Raw genomic sequence first — 19,081 nt, 5'->3', positions numbered from 1 at the left:
ATTCTACCAACAGTACATTAATTTGCCCATTTTGTACAGCCCCTCCAACATGTCATTTCCCATTTTTGCTAATTTTGTCAATATTATGGGTGTGAGATGGTACCTCAGAGCTGCTTTAATTTGCATTTCTCTAATTATTAGTGATTTGGAGCATAATTCTGTCTTTATATTTCCTCTTTCTCTTCTTCTGTACTTCTATACTAGTTTGGTCCCTTTTAACCTTTCACCTGGACTACCACAACAGCCTCCAAATTGGTCTTCTCACCTTTATCTCCTTTCTTTTCCAATCCATTCTCTACATAGCTTCCAAACTGAAGTTGTCAAAGCACAGGTCAGAACATTCCCTCCACATTTAAAGCCCTCCACAATCTGGCTCTAACCTACTTTTTCTTGATTTCACATTCCCTCACATACTCCATATTCCAGCAAAATTGGTCTACTTGCTATTCCCAATATGTTGTTTCCCACTTCCGTGTCTGCCATTTTTGAATACTCGCTCCTTCTCCTTTTTCTTGGATTGCCTATCTATATTCATGGCTTAGCTCAAGTGCCACCCACTGGTTAAAAAAAAAATCTCAGTAGGCAGGCTAAACTAAGTTAAGGATAACCAAGAGGCCTCAAACCATCGGTGGGTTAGGGGAGTATCTATCCCAAGCATGTGAAGACTTCCCTGGTAGTATGGGTGGATGAGAACAATTTGTTCTGATGGTCATGAAGAGGGCTGAACTAGATGCTATGGAGAGCTTAGAACTTGGAGAGACATCAAAGAGGGTATAGTCATTCACTGCATTCTGGGCCATCACCAGTTATCTTGACTTTTGTCTTGCCACCGGACTTTGATGATTCTGGAAGAAAGAGTACATCTGATGACTTTGCGAAATTGCCTCACTTAAATCCAATCCATGAGCATGACAAGACATCAACCAATGATGTCATTGGTCCTCTTTGAAAACAAAGGACAAGCAACACCTCCCACACCTTCCTATTTTCTCCATCCCTGTAATTCTGAACCACATTCCAACTCTACTCTCCATCATTCCTATCCTGCTAGGTGATGCAGTGGTTAAAGTACTGGGCCTAGAGTCAGGATAATCTGAGTTCGAGTCCATCCTCAGATATTTACTAGCCTAATGTGACCATGGGCAAGTCAATTAGCTTCTATTTTCCTCAGTTTCCTCAAGTGTAAAATGGAAATAATAGTACCCATCTTGTTTTAAGAATCAAATTACACGATATTTTTAAAGCATATAGCACAGTGCCTTGTATATAATATATGGGTGCTGTATATAAAAATTTATTCCTTTCCTAACTCTACCTGCCAAAACGCCTCACTTCATACTTTGGAATGCTTGCTCTATATTTAACAAATTGGCTTATGTCTTAAACCTTTCGCTTTCTTGTTTCTGGCATTCACTGGGTCTTGGGCCCCTCCTGATGACACAGCATCACTGTCCACCCAGTCTAGTCCTAGCCATACTTTCATTCATTCCACCCAGATCACTGGTCATGGTGGGAGAGTCAGAATACATTGGATTTGGAATATGGAACTGTGCTGTATAGGAACTGAGTTAAACTATGAACCCAGTCCTTTTCCCCACTTTAGAATTGGTGGAATAACTTTTCCATATTGTTGTTGGAAGAGTGTCCTTGTGATTATGCCTTTGGAAGTAAATATTCCTTTGTAAAAGCTAATCCAACTGTTAATGATTAAATATAATTAAGGTGCCGGGGACCATCCCTAAACTTGGGTGGCCGGAGCCATTGGAAAACAGCCTGGACACCCAGCCTCCATTTCTCTTAAGGATAGCAGAGAACCCTGGAGAAGAGGTGAAATCTAACACACCTGGCCTTCCAGGCAGCTCCAGGGGAGCTGTGTTACCCAGAGATCTGACCATGTCACCTCTACTCCTTAATGAGCTCCAGTGGCTCTCTACTACCTCTGCCACCAAATAGAAACTCCTTTGTTTGGCATTTGAGACCTGGTCCCTTTCTACCTTCTCATTTTACTACCCTGCATGTGCTTTATACAGCTGCCTTCTTGGAGCCCCTCACATACAATACTGCTTTCCCGACCCGTTGTCATTTCATTGGCTGTCCCCTAGGCATTGAACATTTTCCTCCTCACTTCCTCAGCTTCCTTCAAGACAGCTCAAGTTCCACCTTCTGCAAGAGGCTTTTCCCTTGTCTCCCTTACTACTCCATCTGTATCTACTCCGTATATATTTTGTGCACACATAGTTGTTTGTATGTTGTCTCTTCCATTAGAATGTGAGCACTTTGAGGGAAGGGACCATATTTTTTGCCTTTCTTATATCTTGTAAATTGAGGCAGATTCTCTAGAGAATTTGGATCTCCTTTTCTGCCAAAACGGGGAAGAAACCAGGAGAATGCAAAAGCCAGTTCTCAAGACCCAAATCACCCTTTTCCCTAAAGGGAAGAAAACCAGAGGAATATGATGCCTGTGAAATTAGAGAAGATTTTTATTAAGCAGGGAAGTAAAACATGCTCATGGGAGCAGCTAGCCTAATGTCAAACAGCTCAGCTCAGTAATGGATATGGAAGACACATGCGTGTGTGTGTGTGTGTGTGTGTGTTGTGTGTATGTATATATGCTTATGTATATGTGTGTATGTGTATATATACTTTTCAAACAAAGAAAGGCAGGGAATTGAGGAGAAAGGTGGGAATTGGGCAGGTTCTAGAAAGGAAAGAATCAGAAGGGAAGGGGAGATTAAGGAAACAGGGGAGTGAGGAATTTCAGGTGTCAGAGCCATGGCCTTTTGATACACAAATCAGAAGAATTCTTGGTGATAACCACTCCTGACAGTGCAAGACTTCAGCATAAATGATAAGATAAGGGAGTGCCTCCAAAAACCATAAAGATGTGACCAAGAGCTCCATAAACAACAGCTAGGGGAGTCTCCAAAGACAAGGAATGTCTCTTGAATGTCCATAAACCATCCAATGGCTCAGGGTCTGCTTCAAGACTGCTATGAACTTAATTGGCTTCAGAGAGACTGATTTTCTGAATGTCCAGCTAGGTTTACTTTCAGTCACTGAAAAGGATTGTTAGTATGTCAAGCTGCTCTGTATCTTAGCTAATACAGCCAGTCGCATACAGCTCTTCTCAGTTTCCTGGATAACTGGGGGACTCAAGCAAATCAAGGTAGTCAGAGTATCCATTTTCATTCACCATCTCCATTTCTTAGAACAATGCCTGGCACATCGTAAGTGTTTTTAAAAATGCTTATTGACTGAGTGACTGGCTGTTCTCAATATATGTATTGCATTCTTCTGGGGGGGATGGGGAGGCTACTACATGTACATAGATAAGGTAATTTGTTGAGAAAAAGTGTACTAATAACTAGGGAATTTCAATTCTATAAAAAGTTATTAAGCACCTACTGTGTGCCAGGAACTGTGCTAAATGATGGAGATACAAATAAGAAAAGGAAAAACAGCCCCTATCCTCAAGGAGTTTACAATTTAATGGGAGAAGAAAACGTACAATAGAAATCTGGGGGAGGAGGGGGAACGCCAAGGGATACCAGAGTGAGGGCATCTTGTTCCATGGAGTTAAAGTCAGGTAGGAATGCAGATGGAAAGTAAAAAGTGAGCTGGAAACCTGCCCTCCATAAAGGAAAGCTTTTTGGGCTTAGAAGTGTGTCCTCCTGCTACATATTAAATATTTGCAGTCCAGGAATGTCATTTTCTTTTGGGGGATCAGGATATAAACCACTTTCCTGGTCACTCTAAGGGGGACAGTTAGCTTGGTCCCTAGACAGCCTTAGCTCCCTCCCATCAAACACTTTAGTAGGAGTCTTATCAGAGACGGGAGGATGCTGAGGGGGTTGAGCATCCAAGACTGAATTAGTGATCAGATTGCAATCAGAAACATTTCACTCAGGTACCTGTCTGAGCTCTGAAGTAGGCTAAGAATTCTGAGGGACAGAGGTGAGGATGGAGGACGCTCTCAGGCATAGGGAGGCATCTGCTTGAGGAAATGAGAAAAGGTGGAAAATGTTCAGTGATAGAAACAGCGCGTAGTACAGCTGGGTAGAGTGCACACACAACTTAATGTTAGTAATGATGATGATTATCATTCAATTTATATAGCACCTTAAAATTGGCAAAAATGGCTTAAACACATTATATCATCTGAAGGGGAATAATTTGAAATAAAACTGGAATGTTGCTAGAAAGAAAGATTGTAGAGGGCTTTCAGTGCTGGCACAGAAATTAGAGTTTTATCCTAGAGATAATATGTAGCCATTGAATATTTTTTTTACCAGGAGAGCAACATGATCAGATTTATTCCTCAGGAAAAATTATTCCCTGTTAGTCTTAACCTATGTACGACCTCTTCATCTCTTCCTCTTAAAAACACCTTGTTCTCCAGAGATCTCTCACCTACCATCAACTCCTTCCAAAGGGACCTTACATTCTGACACTTTCTCAGTGGGCAAGGACCACAAAAGGTTAGAGATTAAATGCTAGTCCAATTCTCTAACTTTACAGATATGGAAACAGAATTTTTAAAATAGAAGTAACTTTCCCAGGGTCACAAAGGTGGTGTATGATAGAACTGTGATAATCAGAAGACTTCAAATCCAGGGCTCTTTTTATTTTTCTTAATATCTTCTTATTTAAAATTTTTTTCCTTAGGCTACAATCATTTTTTAGATAATCCAGCAATTACATCTCCTCCCCCCCAGACACATCTAGTCATATCTTCTCTTAGAATACCCCTCGCCCCAAAAGTGAACCACCAATCCAAACCTCAAAAATTTAAGCAAAACTATTCAATATAGAAACTGCAACTGACAGTCTCTAACATCCTACATCAATGATCCACCATCTCTCTGCCAAGAGGCAGCAGAAGGAAACAAACATTTATTAAGCTTTCACTATGTGCCATGCACTGCTCAGCACTTCATAAATATCATCTCATTTGACATTCACAACAACCCTGTGAAGTAGGTGCTATTATTATCCCCATTTTACAGTTGAGGAAACTAAGGCAGATGGAGGTCAAAAGAGATCAAATACCAATCATCAGAAGTATGACCGATCAGTGCCAAGCTCTGATATCTGTTAGTGTGATGATCAAACATGCTATTCTATTCGCTGTGTATTTTATTTTATAGTCATTGTGTACGCTTATTGTGTATAGTATTCTGCTGGATTTACTTTCTTTGCTCATTCAAGTCTTTCCGTGTATCTTCGATTGCCTCATATACATTGACCCTTGTGCCACAATCATTTTCCATTGTATTTTCATACCATAATTTATTCAGCCATCTCTATTGACACCTACTTTGTTTCCAAGGATTTTGCCTGTTTGTTATGCCTACTACAGAAAGTGTTGCTATGAATAGCATTTGTGGGACCTTTCTGTCATTGACGTCTTTGGGGTATGTTCCCAGTAGTGAGATGATTGGGTCAAAAGCTATGAAGAGTTTAGAAACTTTTCTCCCATGACTCTAAACTGGTCTCTGCGATGGCTGGATTAATTCACAGTCCCACCGATGATGTATTGATGTGCCTACATCCCCACAGTTTTTCCAACACTGAGCATTTTCAACTTTCATCATCTTTTTTCCATTTGTTGGAGATGAGATGCTGATACTCAGTAATTGAAATTTGCATTTCTTTGATCATTTGTGATTTTGAACACTTTTTCATATGAGTGTTCACTGCATTGCTTTTTGTTCTTATTACTTGACTTCCTATCCATAGGGGAATGGCATATGCTATACATTTTTGTCAATTTCCTATATATCTTGGACATCAAGCTTTTATCATATATGCTTAATGCAAAGATTTTTTTTTATTGAATAAGCTCTCTTAACCTAGCCACACTGAGTTATTCATGCAAAAGCTTTCTAATTTTATATAATTATGTTTTGTCTTTTGAAATCACTTCAGTCCCTTGACTGATTATTAATTTCTAATCATGGTTGTCAAAAGCACTTTCCTTCATTCCTTCTAAGTTTATGATTTGATTTTTTTATACTTAGATTGCTTATTCATTTGCATTTTACAGTAATTTCAGTGCTCTTTCTTTTATGAGATGCCAAAGTTACCCTTCTCCTTGCTTCCCAGGGATAATTCCAGACCATTGATTCATTACCCTGTCTCCACTTTTCATCGTTTAGAGTCCGTGCCATCAATCTCTATCACCCACTCCCAATCATTGTCACTGTTGAATGTTGCCTCCCACAGATCCACTTCTGCCTTTTAATTTGACTTTGCCTCCAGCTCACGTTCTCCCAAGTCCAACTCATGACTCTTTTTTCCCCCACATCTTTGATTGCCTTATTTTTCTGACCTTTTGATGAGCCACTGTAATACATTAAATTAACTGTAATCCTGCATTGTACCTGCTGCCTGCCCTCTTGGCTCCTACCTCTGGACTCCAAAGTGGAGGCTCACCCATTACATATTCATGCTGTCAGTTTCAGCCTGGGTTGAACAACAAGGTTGTGGCTCAGCAATCTTTATTTTTCTCTCATTGCCAGTCACAGGATTTTGCTGCTACAGTTTCAGGCCTTGGGGTAAAGAAACCTTCAGTAAGTTGTGCTTCTGGAATGGGGAACACATGGAAAGCAGCCAAGCAAACTTGATGGGCAACTCTTTGCTCAGGTGAGAGGCAGCTGGGTATAGGAGAAAGAACACTGGAATTTCAAACAGGAGATTTGGGCAAGCCCCACTAAATCTTGCTTCATTAAGTAGGTGGTGCAGTGGATAGAGGGGCAGGGCTAGAGTCAGGAAGACCTGAGTTCATATCAGACATTTAGTAGCCATAAGTTAACCTCTATCTGCCTCAGTTTCCTCAACAGTAAAATAGAGATAATAATAACACTTGCCTTCCAAGGCTGTTGTGAGAATAAAATAATATTTGCAAAGAGTTTAGGATAGTTTCTGGTGCTATATAAATCCTCCTCCTCATCCTCCTTTTTCTTCTTCTCCTCCTCTTCCTCCTCCTTCTTCTTCTCCTTCTACCTCTTCTTCTTTTCTTCTCCTTTCTTCTTCTTCTTCCTCTTCTTTTTCTTCTTCTTCTCCTTCTTCCTCTTCTTCTTTTTCTTCTCCTTCTTCTTCTTCTTCCTATTTTAGGTAATTGGTTTTATGAATCATAGTCCAAGAACCTAAAATGCCATACTCTATTCACAGACTGAATAATAAAAACACTTAATTACGCCTTTAAAAGAATTTAGATCAAGAGAAAAATCAAATACTGGAATCCTTTTCTGCCCCTTTACACAAATTTGTGTACTCTTTTTATAGGTTCCAGGGGGGTATTATAATCAATTTTTTCCCTAATACCTAAAGGAACACACTATATTTAGCTCTCATGGCACAATGGTAAAAGTTTAAAATCAAATGACATCCTGCCTTATGGAGTTTTGTGAAGGTCTCTGGAGGTAGGTGAAGATATACAGGATCCTCCTAGATCTATTCTAGAGCAAGCAGGATTCTTCCAGGGTTGCTGGGTACAGGGAACACATGTTGCTCCTCCTGCCTTGTCACCCTGATTAATCAATGGACAAGCATTTATTAAGTGCCTACTACATACCAAGTGCTATGTTAGCTGCTAAGGATAAAAATACAAAGAATGAAATAGTCTCTACTAGTGATGTTCTGGTAAATATTTAACAATTGTCTCTCTGGGAAAAAAAGGATGTATTGGTGACACACTTTCAAGTTTAATCTGTATTTTTAACATTTTTTCTATCATTTTCTAAAGTCTTAATCAACAAAACAATAAACCGAGCCCTGAGTTATAGATTCTCAAGGTGTAAATGCTTACACTGAAAATGTCCCAACCAGCTTTCCTCAGCTAGCCCCCGTAGTAGTTTACATTCTAGGAATTGAAACAAGTTTGTTTATAAAGCATGTAAAAGATGAGAATAAATACAAATAAATGCCATATAGTTAAATACAAGGTAGTTTGAGAGGGAATGTACAAGGTAGTTGTTAAACTAAGAAAAAGTTTCATGTAGAAAGTTGTGCATAAGCTGAACCTTGAAGGAAGAGAAGGATTCTGTGTGATGGAGATGAGGAGGGAATATATTCTAGGAGGGAGGGTTTGGGGGGTGGTGGCTACTTCAAAGACCCAGGGATAGGAAATGGAGTGACCTGAGTAAGGACGTTTGGCCATATCAGAGTCTGGGATGGGGAGTAATATTCAGTGTGGCTAAAAAAGATCAATAGGTTGCAAAGACCTATAAAAGCTAAACAAAAGTCTCTATGTTTTATTCATGGGGCAATAGGGAGCCATTGGTGTTGCTAGAATAGGGGAGTGATATGGTTAGATTTGTGCATAAGGAAAATCATTTTGGCAGCAGTGTATAGGATAGATTATAGTGGAGAGTACTTGAGGCAGAGAGCCCAGTTAGAAGACGTTTGCAGTAGTCTAGGAGAGGGGAGATAAGGGCTTCAGCTAACGTGGTAGTTATGTGAATGGAGAAAGAATCAAACACAAGAGATATTATAGAATCAAGAAAATTTGATTAGGTTTTGGGAGTGAAGGAAATTCAGGAGTTTTGAGGATAATATTGAGGTTATAAAGCTAGGAGACTAGAAAGATGGTGGTACCTTTGACAGAAAACAGAAAGGATTTTTTAAAAGGGAGGGGATAAAGATAAGGAATTCAGTTTTGGATATGTTGAGTTTGAGATGGTCCTGGGACATCAGTTTTAAGTGGCATATATACATGTATGTATACACATATACATACTTGCATGCACACATACATAAACATACATGTGTGCATGCACACACATGTATGTATGTGTAGCTGACCTGAAAGTTTGGTTAAAAGAAACAAATAGGCTAGGTGATACATAAATTCATATTTTTTTTACCTTAAAGCTAGCAGATACATGTACATGGAGCCAAAACTTAAATTTTAACTGTGTGATAAAAAAATGAGAAGCCTTAAATATGTTTTAGAACAATCCCAACTCAGGATATCTGTGTCACTCAAATTTATGATCTCCATATATATTTAACCATGGCACAAGAAAGGGATTTTCTTAACTGAATAGGTTGTAAATATAATAAGGTAAAAGAATTGACAAAGTGTCAATTGAAATTTAACCCAGGATATCTGTGTTTCCTTTACCATTAACATGACATAACATAGTATATGTTCATAAAATATTAAGATAAGAAAAGTCCCATTATTCAAGGTAGTTCTGATGAAGGTGCCTTGTCCTTGGTGGTCATAAACAGAAGAATGCTCCTGGTTAGCTTCATCTGACCTTGTAGTGTTGACACAGGAAGGGGCATTTTCAGTTCATTCAGAAAGCAAGGTATTATGCCAGAGTATTGCAAAGGATTATGGTAGATTAAGCTCAGAGTGGGCCACAATGCCACTCTTGATTGACCAATCCAGGTTTTTGACGTTTCTCAGATCTTGGGGGTTCAAAATGGTTTGGGGAGGGTGTTTCCCATATGTATAGATAGATAGATACATACATACATACATACACACACATATGAAACTACTAGTATGGTACTGAAGTGGAGGCAAAAGACTGAGGCCAGATGTAAAGATCTGTGATTCATCTGGATAGAGATGGTAATGAAACTCATGTGAGCTGATGAGCTCTCTGAAGTCTGCAGTTTCCCACTCCTTTTTAAAACAGATGGTACTTTCCTCCCCCTCCAACTTGTGGCCAGACGTACAGCCTGCTGGGAAGTATAACCCTGAGAATTCTTTTTAAACATTATAGGAAATGAAGTCCCAGGGACATTTTTCCTCAGTCATGTCTACTTCATGTCAAGTATGAGTAAAAATACTACTTCCTCATGGAAGTTTTTGAGATAGGTATTTTATAACCTTTAAATGACTATATAGGCGTGAGTTATTTTACAATAGGACAACCCTATTTGTTACCTATTTCCATAGACCCAGACAGAAATGACTTAACAGAACTTCCACAACCCATACAAAGATACAGGACACGGTCCCTGTTTGCCTTCTGGAACTGACTAAACCCTAAGAGGAACAGAAACTTCCATATGACTTTCACATATACAGAGAAACTTCCATGGAACACACAGGTGTGCCATGGGAGAAAGATGAGTCCTCACTCTTTCTCTCCCACAGACTTATACGTACCTCAGCAAAATGTCAAGTGACCAGCCTCAAAATCAGCAGCAGCCTCCTACTTCTGGAGTAGGGGTAGGGGGCAAAATTCTCCTTTAGTAAGGATCTCCATTCCTTACTGCTGTGTGCTGCTCACTCATTTTTTGTGTTGAGCTCATTCTGCATTCTTGCATGCAAAATGTTGACAGACTCCCTAATGTACTCAGTAGGATTCCTCCCTCTGACCTTACTGCTTATCTTTAATGAACTGCTTCCTATATGCTCCCTTTCAGCTCAGCATATAAGGTGTCCCCAAAGTCCAAGTACAGTTTTACGTTTTAATAGCTTTAATTGCTTACAACTGCACTATGATTTTGGGGATACCTCATACCTGAGAACCTTCATCTTTTCTGTAATCCATCTAATTCCAGAAGCACAGAGTTAGTTTCAACTCAACATAATAAACATTTACTGAGTGTTTTGTATGTGCATAACTTATATGGGCATACAAAAGATAATATCTTTGGCCTCAGAGAACTTATAGCCTCATTGGATTTATAATTAGAGAATAATATGATGGTGTGTGTTATATATTTTCAATTGAATATAATTGTTCAAATTTTGATTCAGATAAATGATTCTTAGTATTAATATTCAGAATAATTATTAATGAGATGGAGGATCACAGTAGTAGTATAAGATAGTTGTTACCTAAAGTTAATTGGGGAGATAGCGTACAAGAGAGGATCCCCCATAATATCTCTTGTTCCAGTGCCTTCTGCCTGTTATTTACTTCCTATTTGTCCTGTGTAATATAATTTATACCTTGCTTCATATGTGTTTATTTGCATGTTGTCTCTCCCACTACATTGTGAGCTCCTTGAGAGCAGGGATTGTCTTTTGCCTCTTTTTGTGTCTCCAGCGCTTAGCACAGGGCCTGGCACATATTAGGCACTTAATAAATGTCGATTGATCGATCGATTGATTGTTGCCCCAGTGAGCTTTCTCCTTGTCATTGCCACCTAGGGAGATAGCACACACAGTACAGTGGAAAGAATTCTGTATTGTGGTCAAAGAATACTGGGTTTAAATTCTGTCTCTGAAACTTATTAATTCTGTGACTTTGAATAATTGACTTAACCTTTCTAGACCTCAATTTCCTCATCTGTAAAATGAGAGGGTTGGGATGATCTCTGAAATTCCTTCTAGCTCTTCACCTATGATCCTTTGATCCCATCCCCTCCACTTTCTTCAAGGTATTTATTTCCTGGATCATCCCCCCTCTTTCTCTGTGATTCTCTTTAGACATTTTATTGGTATTTTTTTGTTTTATATTACCTGAATCTCTGAATATATCTTTCCTTCTCTGTGCAACTAACCATCCCCTAGAACAAGGGATTTTTAAAAAGACACTGTAAGAAATGATAAAAGAGATTATTTTAGAGAATCCTGGAAGATATGATCTGATGCAGAATGAAATGAGAAGAACTAGGAGAGCTCATACAAGGACAACATTATAAAGAAACAACTTTGAAAGACTTAAGAATTCTGATCGAAGCAATGACTAACCATGTTAACCAAATCCCTTTGATGAAGCATATTACTGCTGACAGAGAGGTGAGGGACTCAAGGTGCAGGAGGTGACATGGATTTGGGGCCATTGCCTCTATGTGGATTTGTTTTGCTTGATTATATTAATTTGTTATGCTGAGTTTTTTTTCTTTCTCTATTTTTAATTGGGGCTGGAGAAAATTGAGGATAGTAATATTGATCCTCCCCCTCCAAAAAAAGAGAGAGGGAGAGAGACTTAAACATTTTAAAAAATGCACAGGAAAGAACATAAAAATTTTTAGAAGGATGCATAGGCAAACAGAGAAGCTTTAAGGGTCATATATGAAGTTATTATAATACTTTTAAAAAAGGGCACATGGTATGAAATAGAGATTCGTGACTTCATGTGAAAGCTTGTGTTCTGCGTTGTATATGAAGATGCTCTTTTTTGGAGTTACAGTTCAGAATAAGAAAATATTATAAAAATCATGGAATATCAGAGCTGAAAAGAGCCTTAAAGAACATTTAGACCATCCTCTTCATTTTACACATGAGGAAACTAAAACTGAGAAAAGTAAAGCAATTGTCCAAGGTCACACAGGCAGTGAGTGGCAGTTAGAACTCGAACCCAAATCTTTTGATTCTTTCCAATACACTACATTCCTGCTTAAAATGTATGAGCTGCTACTAATATTAAGTATAATAATAGACATTATCATGATAGGCACAATAATGAGCATTTCTATGGTACTTTCCACTCAAAAAGCACTTTCCTGGAATTATTTCATTTGAGTCTCACAACCATCCTGTGAGGCAAGATTCAAATCATAACTCTGATATTAACTAGCTGTGTGACCATGGGTGACTTGCTTACCCTCTCTGACCTCAGTTTCCTCATCTGTAAAAACATGTCACAAAACTATCATGAGATCCAAGTGAGATAACATGTGAAAAATTCCTGGCAATCTTCAAAGCATCACAAATGTACCAGTTCTCTTCTGCTATCAAGACCATTATTATTATTCCAGCCTCTTCTTTTTTGTTGGGGCTTCAATAGAAATGATCCTGTGACAAGTTACTATTCTGCCCCTATTCTCTTATGTTCAGTGTTTGGTGGACTATTGTATATGTAGATAAAATGTTTGACTTTTATAGTTAAGTGAAGGTATTGACATGCAGACACACCTTCTGGAGACTCACTAAAAGCATCTTTGGGGCTGTTGGCAGTAGTGTTAGTCTTATTAATCTCACTTTATCCTTCCAGAAACTAACATCGCCTCAGGATAGGTCACCTGTTCAAGGTTGCACAAGAAAGTGGCCGGGCAATGCTTTCTTTCATCCGGGTCTTCTGATTCTCCCTCACTGCTCTCCACTCTCCACTGGATAGAAAAGATGCCTTCTTTCTGCTTCTGTGCTATCCCCTACAACAGCCAACACGGTAAATACTCATTGACTTAAATTGAATGAATTTGAGGTGAAACTGTTTGACCGCGCAATAAGCCAGGTTTCTCAGCTCATCAATGCTTCATCAAAATCCTGTCACATCCAAGGTTCCCAATTGAGTGTTTTCAATATGTGTTTTTAAAATACATTCTGACTGAAATATAACTTCCATCTGTTTGCATAGACTAAGCCTGATGAATCAGCCTGAGGGTAAAGAAGCTAATCCAGCTGCCAGACACTGATTGAGGCCCTAACAGGGAAGACCTTCTTTCCTTCTAACACCCTGGAGGGCTCTCACCCTAGGGTCCAAGACAGAAAGGACAAAGGGGGACTGAGACTTGATGGGGATGTGGAGTACAGACAAAATTTCAAGGCCAGATCTGATTGAACAGCCAGCTAAGTAAGGGCCACTGGAATTCTTCAGCAGCACTGCTCCCCCCCACCCCAAAACCCGCTGTTAACCAGCTTTAGAGCAGGAACCGGAAGCCCCAGGGATTAATTCCTTATTGGCTCTAGCTGTATTCCTGCTGTCCCTGGAATTTGTTTTCATAGCATGATGAGGTTTATTTTTATTTTTTGAACTGCATTTATTTTGGGAGCCATCAGTAGCAAGCATGACAAGGACTTAACAAGAAGTAAGAGGAAATCCAGAAATGAAATACTGAGAGGGCTGTAGGAAGCGGAAGGCATCTGGGGAACAAGAATGTTTTTTATACATACATCCACTGCCATTAGTACTTACTCAGTCCTACATTTTTAAGCTCTGTCTTTGCTGTCAACATTCATCCCTGTCCCTTTCATTCTTGTTCCTTACCTTAAAACTCCTTGGTTATTTCTTGCACACCTCATTGACTTGGCTGTCTCCAGTACTAAAGTTAAACAAGTTTTACCTGAGGTTTCAGGGACTCAGGTCAGCCCCACATTGCAGAGATTTTTTTTTAGAAAGATAAGATCTAGGATCTGGAACACCCCATTTCACATCTTCAAGGGAGGCTGTGACTTGCCTGTCTGAAGCAGCAACGGGGCTGTGGCTGGCCACTTGCTCCTTCACTTTCTGATCTTCAAGAGATTGGGCTAGAATTGTATCTACCTGCTGCATAATAGATATTTGCAGTCCAGGAATGTCATTTTCTTTTGGGGGATCAGGATATAAACCACTTTCCTGGTCACTCTAAGGGGGACAGTTAGCTTGGTCCCTAGACAGCCTTAGCTCCCTCCCATCAAACACTTGCTACACAAAAGATAATCAGAGACAGCAAACAAATGTATTCAGGGCCACTAGGTGTTACGGTAATTAGAGTGTTTGACCTAGCATCAGGAAGACCTGAGATCAAATCTAGACTCAGATACTTTACTAGATATGTGGTCCTGGGTAAAGGGCAGCTTGGTGGTGCAGTGGATAGAGCCCCAGTCCAGGAGTCAGGAGGACCTGAGTTCAAATCTCACCTCAGACACTTGATACTCACTAGCTGTGTGACCTTGGGCAAGTCAATTAACCCCAATTGCTTCATCCTGGGTCATCTCCAGTCATCCTGATGAATATCTGGTCACTGGATTCAGATGACTCTGGAGGAGAAGTGAGGCTGGTGACCTGCACAGCCCTCCCTCACTCAAAACAAAGTCAAGTGCAAGTCATGTCATCATTTCTCTGATGGCATGGTCTTCTTCAGCAATGAAGAATGAATATACTATGGGTCCTGGGTAAGTCATTTAACCTCTGTCTGCTTCTGTTTCCTCATCTATAAAATGGGGATAATAACACCTACCTCCCAGGATAGTTGTGAGGACCAAATGAAATAGCAATTGTAAGGCATTTGGTACAGTGCCCAGCATGTAATAAGTGCTAGAAAAGCATTAGTTATTATTAATTGTCAAAAAGTCAGTAAAAACAGAAACTGGGAGGATTATGTAGATGAGGGTAAACAATGGAAAACACAAGAATAAATAGAATACTAGATTCAGGAGCTAGATAAAATCTCAATTCAGTGAAGAAAAGAAAGATCTCCACTAAAGAAATCCACTTTTAGCGGTCTTTAGGGAGAGTAGGTCCAAGAAGTCAGGAGACATATTAACAAGCTGCTTTTCCCACATCTACTACTCAGAAAACTCCTGTTAAATATTCAGAAGTTTATCTCTTCTCAACTCTTTCTCCTTCCCTCTTGATTCCCCTTCTGGGTGGTCTTCTCTGAAATATCTCTAAAAACTCATTACATTATGCTGTATGCAGCATCTTGGGCTCAGGGACCTCTCAGCCAATCAGGAGTCACAGCTTCCTACACATATGTAGCATCCTAGGGCTGTCTATTATATAACTTCCCAAACCACCTGAAGTTGAGGTATGTTATTAAAAACATCACCCTTTTCTAGGACATTCTTAAGTTTTACCAAATTTATCTTTAAAAAGAATGCAAAAAAAAAAAAGATCTCCTTTCAGCTCCTCTTCTGGGGTCTACCTCTCTCTCCATCCTGTACTCCCCAGAGAAAGAGGAAAGTATACTTGACTGTAGACTGAAGCACACTTTCTTTTTGTGCCCTTTGTTTTGTTCTAACAATGGAAGTTGGACTAGAATACTTTCCTTCTAAGCTGGGCATGCACACTTTGTTCCCTTTCGCTGGGACATATGGACTTGCTCCTTGTTAAAGGACATGTGTGACTAGCAGCTTCTGAAAAGTACTTGTTCCTCATGCCTGGGAGATTGTACTATAGATGAGAAGTGACTGAGCTATGAAGAACTGACCTCTTCATTGGGCTATATAAAAGACTGAGAAAAATATGCTTTTCTCTCTTTTGAATGTATCACCTGGGATTCAGGTAGATTCTCCTTTGAATTTTCAGTCAAGGAGGAGGGGAGTTTTTTCTCCTTTCTTTTCCCCTTCCTCCAGTAACAATGACAGTTAACCACTCAAGGAAGTGGCACTAGAATGAGTTGATGCAAATGAATCTGAGACTTGCCTCAAGTCCTTGGTTGCCTCTTCTGTTTGTGAGGTTTTTCCCCCTGCGCACAGGTGACTGAACTGTGATCCTAAGAGACACATATTTCCAGTACTGGTGGCTACCTCATTAGTTCAAGAATTAGGAGATTCCTGAGTCAGAAACAGTTGCCCAGGATGAAGGGATTCTTGCAACTATACCAGTTTTCAGGGGAAGAATAAACACTGTTATTAGGAGAAAACAGTAGGAAGATGCTGCAGGCAGAAGGACTAAGAAAGAACAAGCCATGTCTTGACCTGCCAGGAGATCCAGCCTTATGAAATTATGCAGTGTAGGTCAGAGGGGAAAGTGAAATAACTGTTCAGCTGTTCCACAAAGTACTTTTTTCTTTTGGGAGAGTCATGCCAGGCTAGCTTCTTGCTTTCTTGGGAGTTAAGGAACATTTTAATATATGATACAAGTGATCCTTGATGTTGCCAGGGGACATCCTTGGTAGGGGAAAAATACACCACTATTGAATAATGATTGAGAGGCCTCTAATGACAACCAGGTCCCTGTGAGCTCAGGGCTGTAGGTTTGGAGCTACAAGTTACTTCAATATTTCAAGTATGGAAGAAGTAAATCTGAGAATTGTAAAGTATAAGGGAGGGTTTTAGCTTAACATAAAGAAAAAAATTCAACTTGCTCCTCAATTATCGTGCTCAACTAGTTTCCTTTTCCTCATGCTTCCAACTTGCTTGCTCCCTTTGACTTACACCTTCCTGAATTTTTGTGTCTACAGTAACTTTAAATGGGATTTCTCTGTTGGTCTTTGTTTTTTACTGGATTCTCTAAGATTCTTTCATCATCATATCATTTGCAAAGAGTGATATCTTAGTTTCTTCTTTGCCTATCCTAATTCTTTCAATTTCTTTTTCTTCTCTTATTGTTAAAGCTAACATTTCTAGGACCATACTGAATAACAGTGGCAATAATGGACATCCCTGTTTCACCCCTGATCTTATTAGAAGTGCATCTAGCTTATCCCCATTACATATAATGCTTGCTGATGGTTTTAGATAGATGCTACTTATTATTTTGAGGACATCTTTCTCAATTTTTGGAATGGATTTCTTGCCCCCACCCCTACCCCATTCTCCCTTTTGAAATTCCTCTTTTCTTTCAAGGCCAACTTATGTGTCATCTCTTCCAGGAAGCCCTTTCTCCAGGACATCCTTTTACCCATATGAAAGAGAGTTCACTTCCTCTTCACATTTCTCATAACACTTTGGGCCTCTTATTTGTACTTACCATATTATTTTTGAAAAGTAAATCTTATTTTTTTAATTAACAGACATCTATTTTTCCTCATCTCTATTCTATTGGGAAAAAAGAAAAACAAATTCCATCATTAGCTGATTTTTTTTTAAAAAGTGTTATTCTGACCTCTGAATCCACCACCTCTCTGTCAGGAGGTGGATAGCATGCTTCATCATTAATCTTCTAGACAGGGGTGGGGAACCTGTGGCCTTCTCGGTCCTTCGGTGTGGCCTTTTGACTGAGTCCAAGATGTATAGAACAAGTCCTTTTATGAAGGGGATTTATTCTGTGAAGTTTGGATTCAAAGGGCTGCAATTGTGAGGCTGCAGGTTCCCCATCCCTGTTAGAATCATGGAGGGTTATTGTGTTCATCAAGTTATTACAGCTCTCAAGTGGTTTATTTTTACAGTATTGTCTTCAGAATTATCTGATCTTATAATATTGATGTTATAGTATAAATTTTTTTTGGTTCTGCTCACGTCACTCTGCATCAGTTCATACAAGACTTTGCATGTCTCTTTGAAATCATCTGTTTCCTCATTTCTTATAGCACAGCGTCTTATAGAACTGCTCACATTCTGACTTATATCATAGTTATTTATGTATATATCTTACACATCATCATATTCTAATCTCTTCAAGGGCAGGCACCATGTGTCATTCATCCTTGTATCTCCAAAGCATTGAACACAATTTCTTGTGGGTTGAATTATTTTCCTGTTTCTTGGGTATGTCTTTCTCTTTGACCTCCATATCCCCTTCACTTTTTCCTCTGATATCTCTGCCCGATCCAAGACCTCAGGCTTTTTTTCGGTGTTCTATTTTCTCTCTCTTTCCTTTTTAAAGAGACTCTAGGGTATAATGGTTTAAGTGCTAGACTGGGATTCAGAGGAACTGGATTCTAGTCTCAGTTTTATTACTTGCTAGCTCTGTAATCTCTGTTAGGTCTCTTTGCATCTTTAAGCCTCATTTTCCTCATTTTTAAAATAGTCAAAATCATTGCAACCTTTGTTTACTTCTCATACTTGTCATGAACATTGCATGAGATAATGAATGGGAGTGCATTTTGAAAATGCCCTACTAATATCAATTGAATCAGCAACCTTTCTGTTCCACCAGCTGATGTAAAGCACATTTCTGTAATTTCTATGGGAAATGGGGATCACTTATTCATCAACTACTGCTAGACTCAAAGCTCCAAGGACAGGATGATGTCATAGACATCATTGTGTCCCACACAGTACCTCCCACAGTGCATAAACACTGGGTAGGTACTTGATAAATATTTGTTAAATGAGTGAATCAATGGCCAGATATTTTTTGAGCAGTGACTGCAGAAGGAAAATTACTTATTGGAACAATTGACATTGAGGGCAAATTGTGAAAATTGCTTTTAGGTGATAATTGGCAATGTGAAAATTGTCAGCCTGCCACACTGACCAACCACAAGCAACTAAGGCTGCCTAGTGAAAGCAAGGCCCTGACACTGACAAATCTAGAAGCAGTTTTGCAATTGTAATTAACCTTGGTTCTTGGAGAAGGTCCTGCATGAGTGATTACACCATGATAGATGGAGAATGGAAACAACTTGAAGCTCACAGTGCAGTTTCACTCTGGGAAGGAATTCCCTTGTTCCACTCAAGTACCAAGGACAGCCACCTGTTCTTCTCAAGATTGTTCTCCTCTGACAAGCATAGGGTAATGCACTTGCTGCAACTGGGCCACCAGGTTCAAGGGATTTTGTTGACAACCAGCTGAGA

The 19,081-nt window shown here is 39.4% G+C and overlaps 1 long non-coding RNA gene across 1 annotated transcript in view; it reads left to right on the top strand.

The window, feature by feature from the left end:
- The window catches only part of LOC140506564 (uncharacterized), a 90,160-nt gene that overhangs the window by 8,516 nt on the left and 62,563 nt on the right, over positions 1 to 19,081 (top strand). Inside the window, exon 2 of the long non-coding RNA XR_011967977.1 lies at positions 12,912 to 13,085. This is a non-coding gene — a long non-coding RNA (uncharacterized lncRNA). The remainder of the gene's footprint in view (positions 1 to 12,911; positions 13,086 to 19,081) is intronic.

The sequence above is a fragment of the Notamacropus eugenii genome, chromosome 5, assembly GCF_028372415.1.
Source record: "Notamacropus eugenii isolate mMacEug1 chromosome 5, mMacEug1.pri_v2, whole genome shotgun sequence".
Lineage (NCBI taxonomy): Eukaryota > Metazoa > Chordata > Mammalia > Diprotodontia > Macropodidae > Notamacropus > Notamacropus eugenii.
This window is presented reverse-complemented; position numbering and strand designations above follow the sequence as displayed.